The sequence below is a fragment of the Diadema antillarum genome, unplaced genomic scaffold, assembly GCF_040938485.1.
Source record: "Diadema antillarum isolate AM-2024a unplaced genomic scaffold, OU_Dant_1.0 scf00000202, whole genome shotgun sequence".
Classification (NCBI taxonomy): domain Eukaryota; kingdom Metazoa; phylum Echinodermata; class Echinoidea; order Diadematoida; family Diadematidae; genus Diadema; species Diadema antillarum.
In genome coordinates this window covers 246,977-261,664 of record NW_027271091.1, presented here as the reverse complement: position 1 = coordinate 261,664, position 14,688 = coordinate 246,977, and the positions used below count along the sequence as shown (strand labels likewise).

Below are 14,688 nucleotides of genomic sequence, written 5' to 3'. Positions count from 1 at the left end.
GTTAAAGAGCATACCATTCTAGGAGGAATTCAAGGTTTATTTGATGAAAATCGGTTTTGAAATGGCTGATATATCCAAAAACAAAGTAATACAACATGGTCCTGATAAAAGTTGGTACCCATCTTTGTTTTTGGATTTCCCAACCATTCCAAAACCATTTTTTCAATAACCTTACATTCCTCTTAGAATCGTATCCCTTTAATATTTCATAAAAGTTATGAATATTTCATTTTCCCTCAGAAGCATGGGAAACCTGAACCCAATCTCAACCAGAATTAAACCATCCCTTTAAACCTGGCAAAGTGATCCGCTTCGCATTCAACAGGACCCGCCAATAACCTGTTCGTGTATAGCTGAAAAGAGGTTATCCAGCCATCTTCTAAGATTAAGAAAACGAAGCAAACAAAGAATCTTGAAAATGGGTTTTCTTGTGCTTTTTAATTCCTGACTTTAATCGGAGTTTTTGTCAGAAGTGTGGGAGCTGCACCCCCAAGGCTCTCCGTCCTCTGCATTCTGAACTGGTAAGCGATAACGATAAGTATGCTGCGCATCGGTGCATTACAGCAATAAAGTAATTTCAATGACTTTCGTATGACCCACATATATCTAGGTTTGTGACAGACATATTGCTGAAATATCTCGGTAATTCAAATGATGTGTCTTGATTCACAGACATCATTTTTTTTTTAATATGATTTATTGAACTGATTCCATTCAGTTACAAGATAGAAGACATCGGGTTACAAAAACGATACCAGCAAACGAGAAAAAAATACATCACAATGCGCAAGTGTACCAGTCTAACTTCCGAGAATGTTCTAAAGGGATAAACACAATCAAATTATATCACTTCAAAAATAAAAAAGGTAAGTAATACACACAATTTGTATTGAATGCGTTTCCTCCTACTTTTAAGAGTCGCAGGACAACAAAGCACAACAAAGGACAAATTACCCCAGGTAATAAAAAACGTAACAGTATTATTACATAATCAATGAAGGATTAAGGATTACTTTCCTGGCTATTTCTTTTTAATCGTACAAAGAGAATACCAAGTTGACATATTGGCCTATATTGCAGAAGTCGAAATGAACTGAAAACAACGGCAAACACGATGTTGAAAATACTTAGTTCGGCTTTAGATTTATACGAAACACCCCCAGCTTTTTTCTTATTGGCTGTATGACATGCAATATGACATTGTCGTTACAACAATACGCTGAAATATATTTTTAGTCATGTGTGATATTCTAAGAGGCAAAAAAAAAACACCAACTTATCTCATATTTGGTACACAAGACAATCAAAAGGTTCTTAGGTGTTGTTTGATATTGATTTATATGAAAAATGGAATATGTTAAGAAAGCAATCCTAAGTAAACACAGGCATCTATAAGGTTAGGCCTATTGTTTCTCAACAATACCCTAATTTAGACACATATTGCAATAACTCACTATGTAAATGCATGTTACCCGAGAACATTACACGTATTGTACATACATAGTTGATGTGATAATATCAAATCAATTGTGATCTATTTAAAACTTTTGTTCATAGGAGCATTAGTTATTGTTCTGCGACGTACTTAAAACGATAACTATTAAGCTTTGTATATATTTCTGGCTAAAGAAAGTTACTTGTTGAAGTAAGATAACATTCTCTTAGTTTGCTAGTGTCCTTATAAACTTAAGGCTATCGTAAGGCCATCGTATTGAGTACACACGCAAGTGATTGCCCCTATCGAATATCATAAATGTAAACATTTCGTCGCTGGTGGTCGGTTCCGTCCGCTGGACGTACGGTAGGTGCCAGTGAATGAGGTGATCTTACGCATTAACCCGTAACACGCTGAGGTAAAGAAGGATCACACTTTCGGCGTCGACTTGGGCACTTCCGGTGACGCAGGTTACTGTGCAGCAGACATGAGCAGCAAGTACATGCGGTAATCCCATATTTTCTTTTTTATATCTTATTTGTCAAGACTTAGATTTTGTCCCTCCACAATAAGCCAGTTCGGAGTTAGCTCATGGGCACATTGGTCCGAATGACCTTGCTTTTTTCTCAGTCGGTTAAGGGGCTCTTCACTCGTTTTCAGAGCGACATAATGCATAAGCTTTACGCAACGGTTTATGGTATTCATCAATCCTGCTTAAACAAAGAATGAACTCGCATAGACCAGATGGCCAGAATGATCCGTCAATTAACACTTGGGAAAGCATCCATTTCATTATCTTACATTGAATGTAAGAACAACCTCTTTCTATCGATATTGCCAAATACCACTTTTGCTGTCAGGTGGATGTGCTGGCAAGCAGCATTTAAAAGGATTACATGAATAATCATTATACATAATAATACATCACAGACGCTTATCCCAGTGACTTTACAAACCAACGTGCCTGTTGGTCCGAATGACCTTTTTTCTGCTCATGCGCAGAGTGGAACTCCGAACTGGCTTATTGAAATGCATTTTCAGAGCTTATAGCTTCGTATTTCTTTTCCCAAAATTGCTGAGAAAATCTGCAAAACTATGGTTAGTTGGAGAGATGTTAATAAATACTGCACAAGATATACATAGGCTAAATTTGCACAAAGCCTTTCACCAGATCGTTGTTATTAAATTGTGATGATATACTTTATTTTGTAATCGCAACATACTCCTGAAGGCAAACAAGTGCATTGTAAAAGAAGAAAACAATTCGAAGTTCATCTACAGTCATATCAAGTGTATAATGGATCAAGACAACGTCTATTACTCATCAGGATACTTATATACCTGGAGACCATGTAGAGAAAGCTCAATTCTATTGTCGAAAAGAATGATAATTCACTTTCTACAGGGATTCTGAAATCTTTGTAAACTTTGTATAGGAATTACATAAAATACATAAGCGATAATTTATCGTATTAAACATATGCACACTACACAATGGTGAATAAACCTGAACACAAAAGAAAGAGATAATTTATTCAAAATCTGTCTCTGTTCAATCTGTTTCTGCACAGAAACAGATAATTCATTCAAATTGGAATTCAAGGCCAGTCCCCTTCATTTTTTCGGCGTAGAGTTCGTCAAATCGTCGGTTCTGGTCTTCGGTGAAGTAATTTTTTCCAGTCACCTATAGCACCTGACAAAACGAAAACAACGACAAAATATCGCGATCACCGTCAATCGCAAAAATATGTATTTATGAAGACAGGTACAGGTACCGATTTAGATATAGAAGTGTCCGAGTGACTTCCATGGTAATGCATAAACACCAGTTTGGGAACTACAATGTGTCATATCTGATAAACAGCTTGATACAAATCGTCGCTGTCCTCATATAATTAAACCTTGAAGTATCAACGTTCATCTCTGACAGTTTCAGGAAAATGCATAACTGATAGTTGTAGTGGAGAAGCTATGATAATTACATCTGTACAGTTTTTTTTTGTTTTTTTTTGGGGGGGGGGGGGGGGTTATCACTGCGTTTATTTCGTTTGCCGTATTAAAAGTCATTCGTAATATCGGCCTGTGATTTGCCATTTGTTGGGCAAGCATATTTTGCCTGTAAATATTTGTGCATGTTTTATGGACGCATATAACACAAAGAAATAAAATCGACAGTACCTTTCCGCATGAACGAAGACCTGCTCCTTCCGAGCCAGGCCCACTCTCGCCAGGAGGGAGTCAGGGTTAGAACTCTTGCTCTTCTTCATCACGCCGAAACTTGAGGCCTCAACAATTCGATCGATGACGTCATCAGTAAGGGACTTCCCCATGAATTGTGCCACCACCCGCTCCACTGTTCCACGGTGATCCTAGATCAGATAATTAGGCTTAAAGTTACTTTTTGGGTGTTTTTATTCAATCCTTTGATATATTTTCAGGTAATCTTTCAAGTTAGAGAGGAAAAAATAGTGAAGCATGGAAGACATTTAGGCAGAGGCTTCTATCTTTTTTTTCTGGATTGGGGAATGTATCAGGGGTGTGCATTTTGTATTTTCAGGATTGAAATTCCACTGAAAAGAATTTTACATATTTATTCGAAAAGTAAACAAAATAAATATTTCGCGTAAAAATGTGAACGGCTACAATGTATTAGGGTACACTGTATTAACTTTTTTCACTTTGTGCAAAATCTATGGAAATTTGGGTGTGAATAGAGGTATCCCTCGGCCACACGATGGGGTCGTAATATTTTTAGAATTAAAAATGAACGATCTAGTGCACATTTTGGGTGGAATACATGTATTCAGAAATTGAGGTCGAGTGAAGGTTATAAGAGGGGGTATCTCCCCTCAGACATGAAGGATTTTTTTTCCATTTTTAGAAAAAATTAGAATTCATTATCTGGTGCCAAGTATTTATGAAATGTTTGGAAATTCATTTTGATACCACACACTGTAAATGACCACATCACTGTGTATGCACAGTGTAATTTACACTATGTAAACAAAAAGAAACAGAAAAACGAAACACCACAAAGTGAAGACGCACACCCGGAATAAGAAGTGACAGATCCCACGATCTAGTCATTCACAATTACCCTGAATATCTATAAATCCGTACGTTGCATGATAATAAATCAAGTTATCATAACATGGTGTAAAGCCGGCAAAAGATTGCGCAATATCTATCCTTTTGTGGAGTTATTATACGATGATTTGATAGAAAATGAGGCTGTAAGATATGTTTATGAGTGGTATATCTATACAGCTAAAGTAATGGACAAAAAGAGTTGAAAAGTACTGTGAATAAAAAAGTAATACCAAATTTATCATCAAACCATTGTGTGCCTTCAGGTAGGTCCTGTACATAATTATACATACACATTCGTCTATATACATAAAGCATCTACATATCCACCCATAACTCGTTGGCTGACTGCTCTCCTTAAAGGATAACTCCAGTGTAGGTTAAAGATATTCTGAAAAGAAGGAGTAAAATTGTTTAGCACAACAATGAAAATTTCAGATGCGAGTTTCTTCTCTTTGTCTCCCTCTGCAAGGCGATCTTAACAAATTTAATTTGTACAGGGAGACAAAGTGAAGAAACTCGCATCTGAACCTTCACCCCTCTGAATAAAATCTTTCTTTCAAATGAAAATTTGATCAAAATTAGGTGAAAAATAAGGAAGTTATGACATACTGAAATTTCACTAATTGTTCAGGAAGCAGTTCTTGAACAGTCAGTATGAATATGCAAATAGTGAGGAGGTGCTGTCATCCCTCATAACTTGCCATATAGTTTGTATATAAAATTTTGAAATTTCCAGTTTTTCATTTAAACGCAAAATGACACCCAAGTCCAATAATCCTGATATTTCTAACTGATCATCATTTTGAAGTTATTCAATCTGGAATGACATCTTGTCTTACACATTGATAACAGAAACATTGAATTTTGTCATTTCTTTTTACATGATCGATAGATTAAGCCAATGGTAAATTGTGAAGTAATGACATCATAAGCTAACTCATTTGCATATCCTTGTCAAACTGGACGAGAACTGTTGTGCAGAAATTAGTGAAACTTAGCCAAATTCATTTTTTATCTGATTTGGATAAAATTTTCACAGTTGCACTCATAAGATTTACTCTTTCTTATCAGACTAAAGGGAAAGTTGAAGGGAAAGTTAAAGGGAAAGTCTAGACAAATTTCACTATTTCACATCATTTTTTACATTAATCGATACCTCCATGTACAGATTTGTGGAATTTATTGTGGTCCTTGATCAGATAAACCAATCCTCTGAAAAACTAAAAACAAATTACGCTGAACAAGGATGATGACACAGGTGGCTCACATATTTCAGAAATTATAGCAATGTAATTTCATTACAATAACTGCTCGGCTAACAAATTCACCTATGTTGAATCTATGCATGCTTTCTTGTTTTGTTTAAACAAAAGAAGAAAGCACGCATAAATTCAACACAAGTGAACTTGTATAGCGAGCTGTGTTGTAATGGAATTTGATTCCTTGAGCCCCACTCACGTATTCCTATGGTAAAGCTGCCATGCCATCATTTCCTTGTGTGGTGCGATTTGTTATGAATTTTGAAAGCATTTGTATTTCTCATCCCAATCACTGTAAATTCTGAAACTTTGTACCCTGTATATAACTAATAATTATAAAAAGTCTAAAAATCATTCGGAGTTCTCTTGAATAACTGGACTGTAATTCTTAACTTAGGAAATTAATACAGAGATTACGAATTTTTCTCTATCAGGAAACACACCTTCTTCATGTCTTCGTACTTGAGGAAGAGCACTTTGGGATGGTTTCGTCTCTCCCACCATGGGAGCACGTTATCAAACCATGGCCCTAGAACCGCTGTAAGACAAACAAGAACAAAATTGAAGGTTACAAGGACATTCCATTTCAAGGCGCGTTTCTATCATTTCCTTCTTCAAATCCTGACAAATGATGTTGACGGATTGCTTATCATTTATTCCGAAAGATTGCTTGAGCACCATAGTCAGGACACTATGACATTCACAGAACGATATTTGTCAGTGCTTTATAGAAAACGTAGGAATAAACTGTCGATATACATACACGTCAGAATACAAGTTAAACGATTTCGGTAATCGTCTAAAACATAAAAATCGCATAGAATATCATTGATATCTAAGGATTTTAGTTTCACAACATTGAGGACCATAAGGCATATTTTGTCGGTGTTTGCGTAGAGATATTCCTAAGCTCCATATATCTGCATTAAAAAAAAATCTAAGTATTAGGAAAAAGGAAATGATCAAACTCATTTCGCCATTTGTCAGTCAACGTATTGAATAGGCAAATAAATAACATGCATAAGCTCGTGACTTCTTGGTAGTGTCAGTTTTTGTATTAAAAAAAAGAACAACCAAAAAACGTTTGAATAAAAGAGCAAGGTTTACAAATCTAACAGACTTCCTCCAAACACTAGTGTTCAAAGAACATTATGATTCGATTACTTAGATTACTTTCTTTCCTTTAGTGCTACTAACATCGATCGCTGATGAATTCTTCGAAAAAGACTTCCCAGGACTTGTAGGGAGGAAGAGTCTCTATGAATTGACAGAAGTGGAAGAGAGAGACGGCGGTATCCTTGGGGTTTCGCGCCAAGTAGATGACCTTGGCTTTGGGGTCGTCCGATCGGATGTCTTTGGGTAGCCATGACAGCCGGCAGTGTGACTTCATCATCCGTGGCGACGGCATCTTGCTTGCCATAACTGCTATCGACGGAGCTTTGTCGTACTAGTGAACAGTGAAACGAATTAATAAAAGCATGTTTGGTTTATAGAGAAGCACGGTAGCTCTTGCAGTTTTAAGTTAATGATTAATGTACAGTGAATTCAAAACAACGACTGAAGATCATCTTAAACACATATATAGATAACAAAAACAAGAAAGATTTACACATGAGTATATCTCAGTATCATCGATATCTTTATTGTATTTTATGGTAGAATTGATTAGGGGTATAATAGGGAAGGAGCCGGGACACTGATAATTTCTAGGATTCCCACACCTCATTTGTAATTTAAGGTTAAAGAAACATCAAATGTGTCTTTAGTCTTAAATGACAAATTAGATTTTAAATTTTAAACAGTGTCATGACATCACACAGTGGTAATTTTAAAAATGCAAATTTGACCGTCCTTGATCGATGCGAATGTTTTTAGGGTAATGGCTTCCATTACATACAATTGTCAATGTGTTAGCATTAAAACAAAATGCTGAACTTTGTTTCCGAGCGGGGGCTGTGATGGATTTCTTCTGTTGTGTTTCTTCCCACAAGGCGACTGTTTAAAGGGATGGTACAGTATTGGTGAAGATGAGAATTGGGCTTTTAACTTTTTGCGAGATACCAAGAAAACACTTATGATATAGTCCAGAGCATACCATTTTAAGAGGAATTCAAAATCCTCTTTTTTTGAAATCTCAGCCATTTCAAAACCAATTTTCATCAAATAAACGTTGAATTCCTCATAGAATTACATGCTCTTTCATATTTCATAAGAGGTTTCTCATTATCTCACCAAAAAAATGTTAGAAACCTGAATTAAGTCTCAACCAAACTGTACGATCCCTTTAAGTCCCAATATTTTAAAAAAGTGGGATTGTTGAACAAGCAATTTTGGCGCGCCCAATGCAAAATCAAGAGGTATTGAGAGAGAGAGGGGGGGGGGGGACGGACTCTTTGAATATTTTTTTTTTAATACAAAAGTCCCTTATAGTTCTAACGGATATCTTAATTCTAATTGTTTAGAGGAACATCATATTGCAGTTGTTTTTACCCAATTTCTTATGACAACTTCAGTACGCAAAACAGTGGGGAGAACCACGTATTCAGGTCTCCTACTGGCACACAAGTAGGCCTACATGGGCCAAACATTTTATTTGACTTAAATTTGGTTGGAGGGTTCCCCACCTCTGCGTCTCCCCGATATAACATTCCTCAGTAGGGACAAAAATAGACAAAATTATATAAATACAAATAATTACTATCGGGAACAAAACACTGAATCGTTAAAAAAGTGTAATTTTTTGCTTTATATGATGACAACCCCCATCCCTCCCTCATAAAATAAAAAGCAAAAAACACGGGGGCCTCATTTTTATCATTCTTATCAATTTTTCGGGAGGGGGGAGAAGTATGCTGTGTGTGAGGCGGGGAGGTAAGAACTGACCACACCCCCCCCCCCCCCCCCCCTCCCGACGCCCCGTATGGCCTACATGTAGTTCCGATACCTCTGATATCCAAAGTTTGGGTGATTGAGAGGAGAGGGGATTGATTGTAGTGTAGCCATTATTCGAAATACGTTCTCTTTTATAGGTCTTTCAAGATACCAGCAAATATTTTCGGATACGGAGTAACTGAACTCCTATCATAATCATAGCCATTTATCAAGTCTTTAATGTTTACTACAAGCGCTACATAGTTTGATTTAATATTAACAGCGGGATACACAGCATTCCTACTGATGCCCTGTTCTTGCTATTCATAGGTTGTAGTTGTTGGGTTGATTCTAATTTTTAGCACGCAACATAAACGAGTTTTCTGTCTGGATTGTTTTTCTGTTCCTTTTGACAATAAAAATTATTGACATATTATATCATGGCCCGTAATAAACTTTATTATGCCCAATCATATTCTTTTATGAAATCCGTCTATATCTTTTTTTTTATATCGCTTTGATGACCATTCGTTCATTCATTCATTCATTCATCCATCCATTCATTCATTCATTTTTCTTTTTCAAGGAAAACATGTACATCAATATTATTTACAGAAAATAAATACATTGACATGCAATGTGCAATCGACGAAATTTATAAGTGTAGGGCCTATATGCAAATGGCAAAGAACGTATGAAAGCGACTACAAAATGTATTTTGAGTATATCAGAATGGTGATGATACAGAGGACTACTGCCAAAGCAATGCGTAAAGGATGCCTTTACCCTTTAAGATAATAAAACACTAATTGATTTACTATTCATAGATATTGAAGGAAGGAATTGCAAACCCAAACTAGGCGAATTAATGAAACTAAGGATAGAAACCTAACTAGCTCAAAACAAACACCCCAGAGCAATCCCAACACTAAGATGCTGTGTAGATGAAAAGAAAGAAAAAGAAGAAAAAGAAAGAGAGGGGGAGGAGGAGAAGAAGAAAAAGCTTAAAATATGGTGTGAAAATAAAACAAAAGTCGATGGCGAAAACAAGAATGAATGAATGATGGGAGCGGCTGAGCAATCCTTTTACGTTCAAGGAAAAAAAAAGCTTGATATTCCGGTTATTTTGGACGTATTTAGAAGTCAGCAAAGATTTAGATTTTCGTGGGGATAACATAATTATACAACATCGTGTCTTATAATTAGCCTCAGATGAATTTTTGCAAATTGCTCAAAAGGACGTTTAATTTAATTAGTTCTGAAAGAATTTAGACACGGGGCCATTTTAACTTATCCCATGGGCTTTTCCAGAATCTTGGTTCAACAATTTGATTAATGTATATGTAAATTGATTTAAAAAATAGTCCTAGTTGAGTTTTTGTGAAAGGAGCTGCTTTTTCACATGCATGCCAATAAAGCTGGCAGGTATAAGTTATAACTGAGTTTGTGCATAAATCAAGGGCAATTACCTCCTGGGCAATTATCCCAGACCCTTCCCCTTCCCCTAAACCCTAAGCCTGATCCTGAACCTAATCCTAACCCTAATCCAAACTCAACCATTAAACCTAACCCTAACCCTAATCTTTACCCTGACCTTTTTACTTACCAGTATTTAGTCGGGGGGGGGGGGGATTGCCCTGGTACGAAATTACTAATGACGATAAAGATCAGTTATCTTTAAAACATTAAAATGAGCTCACCAAGATACGTTGCAAATTATACGAAGGGCTACTTTTATTGTGTGTGTGTGTGTGTGTGTGTGTGTGTAGTTTTTTTTTTTTTTAGACGAAACTGTCTATCAAGATCAATTGAATGAGTCATTTGTCGTGGGGACACAGTTAAAAAAAAAACATTGGAAGCATATTTATATGATTTATGTACATTATGAAGATTGCCTTGAGGAACATCGCAATTGAAAGATTGTTTCCTAGAGCTCTGTCTGCCCATTCTTGATGTAGTAAACGAAAGAATGTAAATTCAGTGTATTAGGTACTCACATCAGTATGATTAAAGACATCGATAATGTCTATGAAGGGAACCGTCTTAATCAAATGCTTTCCTGCTAATTTTGTAACGTCCCCCTCATGACGAACGAGTAGCATTATCTGCTGCATCCAAGTGGTACCTGGCGGGGGAAAAGACAATGAAAGATGTGGTCACACAGTATTTCCTTTCTTTAATTGTTTTACAGAGTAGCAATACAGAGATTGAGCGGAAAAACGCATCACATCTCCCTGTCCCCAGCTCTGATTTAAACTTCCCGACTACGAACGGCAAACTCATGAAATGATATCGAGCGTCTAAATTTGTTTCTCACAAAGGTTCATAGTTCATGGACTTACTAGCGAATGGACTTTCAACGAATGCAACCACTTATTAGTACGAGATCCCCCGTGACCCGATTATGCGCATCTAAATGAGCACATACAGGTGCCATGAAAATGATGATTGCATAATCATGCATCATCACTTGGAAATCTAAATAAACGAACTGCAATGAGATTACATTGTTACAACAGAGGTGCGAAAAATGAGGTTCGCAACTCCGAAGGTTCGTTAGTATGCATCTTGTTTTCATTCAAATTACCAAACCTTCGGAATAACACTTTTTCCATATTCCTATCAATGAACCTTCGGAATATTGAACGATATTTTATTTTTAACTAACGAACCTTCGGCGTAACAAATCGCCACAAATCAACGAACCCTGTTTTATTTTCCGATTCACGAATATCAAAGTACAGAATTCGTGTGTTTCGGAATAACGAACCGTCGGAACAAAAAAAAAATAAACCTATTATTTTCAGATTATTGAACCTTTGGTATAACGAGCTTTGATTCGTTTTCAGATTATCACACCTTCGTAATAACGAAACTGTTTTCACTTTTTTTTGGGGGGGGTGGGGGATTGATAAACCTTCGGAATAACGCCACGTTGATCGGATAAAGTAACGCTATGTCATTTCTGGATTCATGAACATAGGTATACGGAATTTGTGTAGGTCAGATCAACGAACCTTGGCAATAATGTAACCCTCTTGACATATCAAGAAGTACGTTATCAAAGACACTTTTCTTTTCTGTAGTTATACAACAGAAATGTACAAACGGACACAATGTTGGTCATTAAAAAACACAAATTATTTCAATATATTGCTTTATCTAGCCGGATAGGTCATGTATTTTGATATCCCCGACGAAATCAAAAACATCACACATCACGAAGGCTCGTTGACCCGTGAGGACAGGCTTCTCGATGAAATAATTATATATATTGGTCAAACTTACCCGCTTTCGGAAAGGTGACAACAAAGATGTCATCTGGCCGGACGTCTAAATTTTCCAAGGCCTTCAGGGCGCGAGGAGGCATGTGGTTTGGCATGACCACACCCCGATATTCGTGGCATTTCTCCTTGACGCACTGAGGAACTTCGAACGAAAAATTGGATCCTCCACTTGCGGGAATTATCTCTGAGGAAAGCAGAAAGTGACAACAAATGGATGTTACCAATGACAAATACAGTCATGGTCGACATTATCATGCAAGACAAAACAGAATTTAAAAAATATATATATAATATTGCCGAAAATTAACTTTTTCTACATTAACGTGGCATAAAAACACCAATTTAGGTATATACGAAAAGGTTCTCTGAGCACCTCTAGCATTTGGTGTCGTCATTGTAGCTGGGTGCGATGTCGCTATGAAGTAAGGTTTGATACCCTTTCCTATCTCTGCAACATTTTATAGCATCCTCGTAAATCATCAAGTCCATAATAAGCTCAGGAGGTCTAGTGACGTAGGAAAGTGGTATGCAAGGTACAACCCATAACTGAACATGAGTTTTCAATTTGACTGTGTCTACTTTCATCCCCAAGTACGTGCACTGAAATAATTTTCTCCATAACATTTGCTCCTGCCACAGTTTTTATTGCTCCCATGAAATATATGCACGCTAAGCCAAGCATAGTCTCTATCCACAAACATAATCCTAACTCTAATCCTAATCCTCACATTAAACTACACCTAAAACCCCTATCTCAACCCTAATCCAAACCCTAAGTCCTTCCAGAAAAAAAATAAGACTGCAGCAATTGTCGCAGGAGCCGATATTGTGTCACCACTTTAGGTCCAGTAGGCTCAGTGTCTCGCTGCCGCGTCACGGATTTCTGTGTGCAATTCTATATATTTTTTTTTTTATTCAAATTCAGTATTGAAGTGTAGGCTTATCATGCATGATAGCATCTCGCCGCCTGTAAATTCTAAATGATTGCACCCTTGCTAGTCCCGTCTATACATAAGTGGTTGGGTTGTTGTTCTTGTTTTGGTTTTTTTTTTTTTTTTGAGGGTCTGCTTGTGTGTGCTCGCATAGGCCTACCAGTCATATTTCTTAACGGATTTTGCTCATGTTTTTCACAGATATTTGTTTGTGAAATCTGAACCCCTATAACCTTTGATGATGCTGGAGATGAATCATGGTGAAACTCAGATCCTTTTGTTTAGTGTGTTTAGTGATGGTGCCCCCAGTGTTCCGCCTTTCATAGTTTAAAGAAAATATTCTGGTCGATGTTCTCAATTATTTGAGTTCAGATTCAACGTGTTATCTCAGGACCGAGGACACGCAAAATGCATTAATGTTATCATGTAACAAAAACAGGTCTGAAGACATCTTTTTTTAAGTAAAAACGGAAAATCGGTGCATTTCTATGTGTTCAATGGGAGAGCTGCATTAAAGCGTTATTGTCAATTTGCCTTTCTCTCAAAACGTTAACAGCTTGTAAATTTTTACGTTTCTGACTTATTCCCAAATTTTCGCATATCAACTTCTCTGATGTTTCTGCTTTCATATATTAAGCGACTAATACAGCATCAGGATGGAATTCCCCTCAGCAGTTGTAGTTGAACGACCCGTGAGGTAATTTGTTCTTTCTAGTCTTGTGATATTTCTAGTTTTTATCAACATTTCAATACTCCAGTATAGTCCATTGGTTGTGTTCACTGAGTGAGTTGAGTTCATCTCAATCTCTTGTGTATGCCTTGTTTACCTTCTGTATAAATTGCCATATTAATTTTGTGTAACCTCGGGACTTCGCTGTTTATAATACTTGATGATGTAATTCTATTGTAGTTTTGCTTCAGATTCACTAATGCTCATGATTACCTTGCATTACAGCATTAGAAAGAGTAACAATAATATTATGTGCCCTCTATGGTCTATAAATGCTATGTATGGAACTTTCAGATGCAGGAATGCGCCGGTCAGCTTCAACTTTTACACAAGCAGTGCCAGTGCCAATGCCAGTGCCAGCGGGAGTCAGTGGTACATGAGGCGACTGGAACTGAAAGTAAAAACTTTAAGAAGCTTATTATAGATAAGCCTAAAACCATGTCTAGTCTGAACAGTCATCAGTGATTCTTTGGAACAGCCTGTTTGAAAAGAAAGCGGGGTTTGGTGAGTAGAGGATTTCGCAAAATTTCATTTTTCTATAGCGTAATTAAAGAGCACTATAATAAATGGTTCGGTGTAAAAATGGCAGAGGTAAAAATGGCAGGGGTAAAAAAGGCAGAGGTAAAAATGGCAGAGGTAAAAATGGCAGAGGTAAAAATGGCAGGGGTAAAAATGGCAGAGGTAAAAATGGCAGAGGTAAAAATGGCAGAGGTAAAAATGGCAGGGGTAAAAATGGCAGAGGTAAAAATGGCAGAGGTAAAAATGGCAGGGGTAAAAATGGCAGAGGTAAAAATGGCAGGGGTAAAAATGGCAGAGGTAAAAATGGCAGAGGTAAAAATGGCAGGGGTAAAAATGGCCCATTTTTTCCCGGTCTCCCCTATTTTACTTTCCTGCATTTTTTTTTTTCTCACGGATACCCTCTGCGTTTTAATGGAAAGAACCAAACCTTCCACCCAGCCTCCAACGTCTCTAAACTATTGCAAATGGAGCATGTACAAAAATTGTCCAGAATGAAAACTGCATTCCTTCACGACCAATAGGGCTTACGTACATGTACAAAATATTCCCCTCGTTTTCCTCACTT

The 14,688-nt window shown here is 37.0% G+C and overlaps 1 pseudogene; it reads right to left on the bottom strand.

Moving 5' to 3' along the window:
* Positions 1 to 3,017: 3,017 nt before the first annotated feature.
* Positions 3,018 to 13,041, bottom strand: LOC139723889 (sulfotransferase 1C2-like; annotated as a pseudogene).
* Positions 13,042 to 14,688: the final 1,647 nt, after the last annotated feature.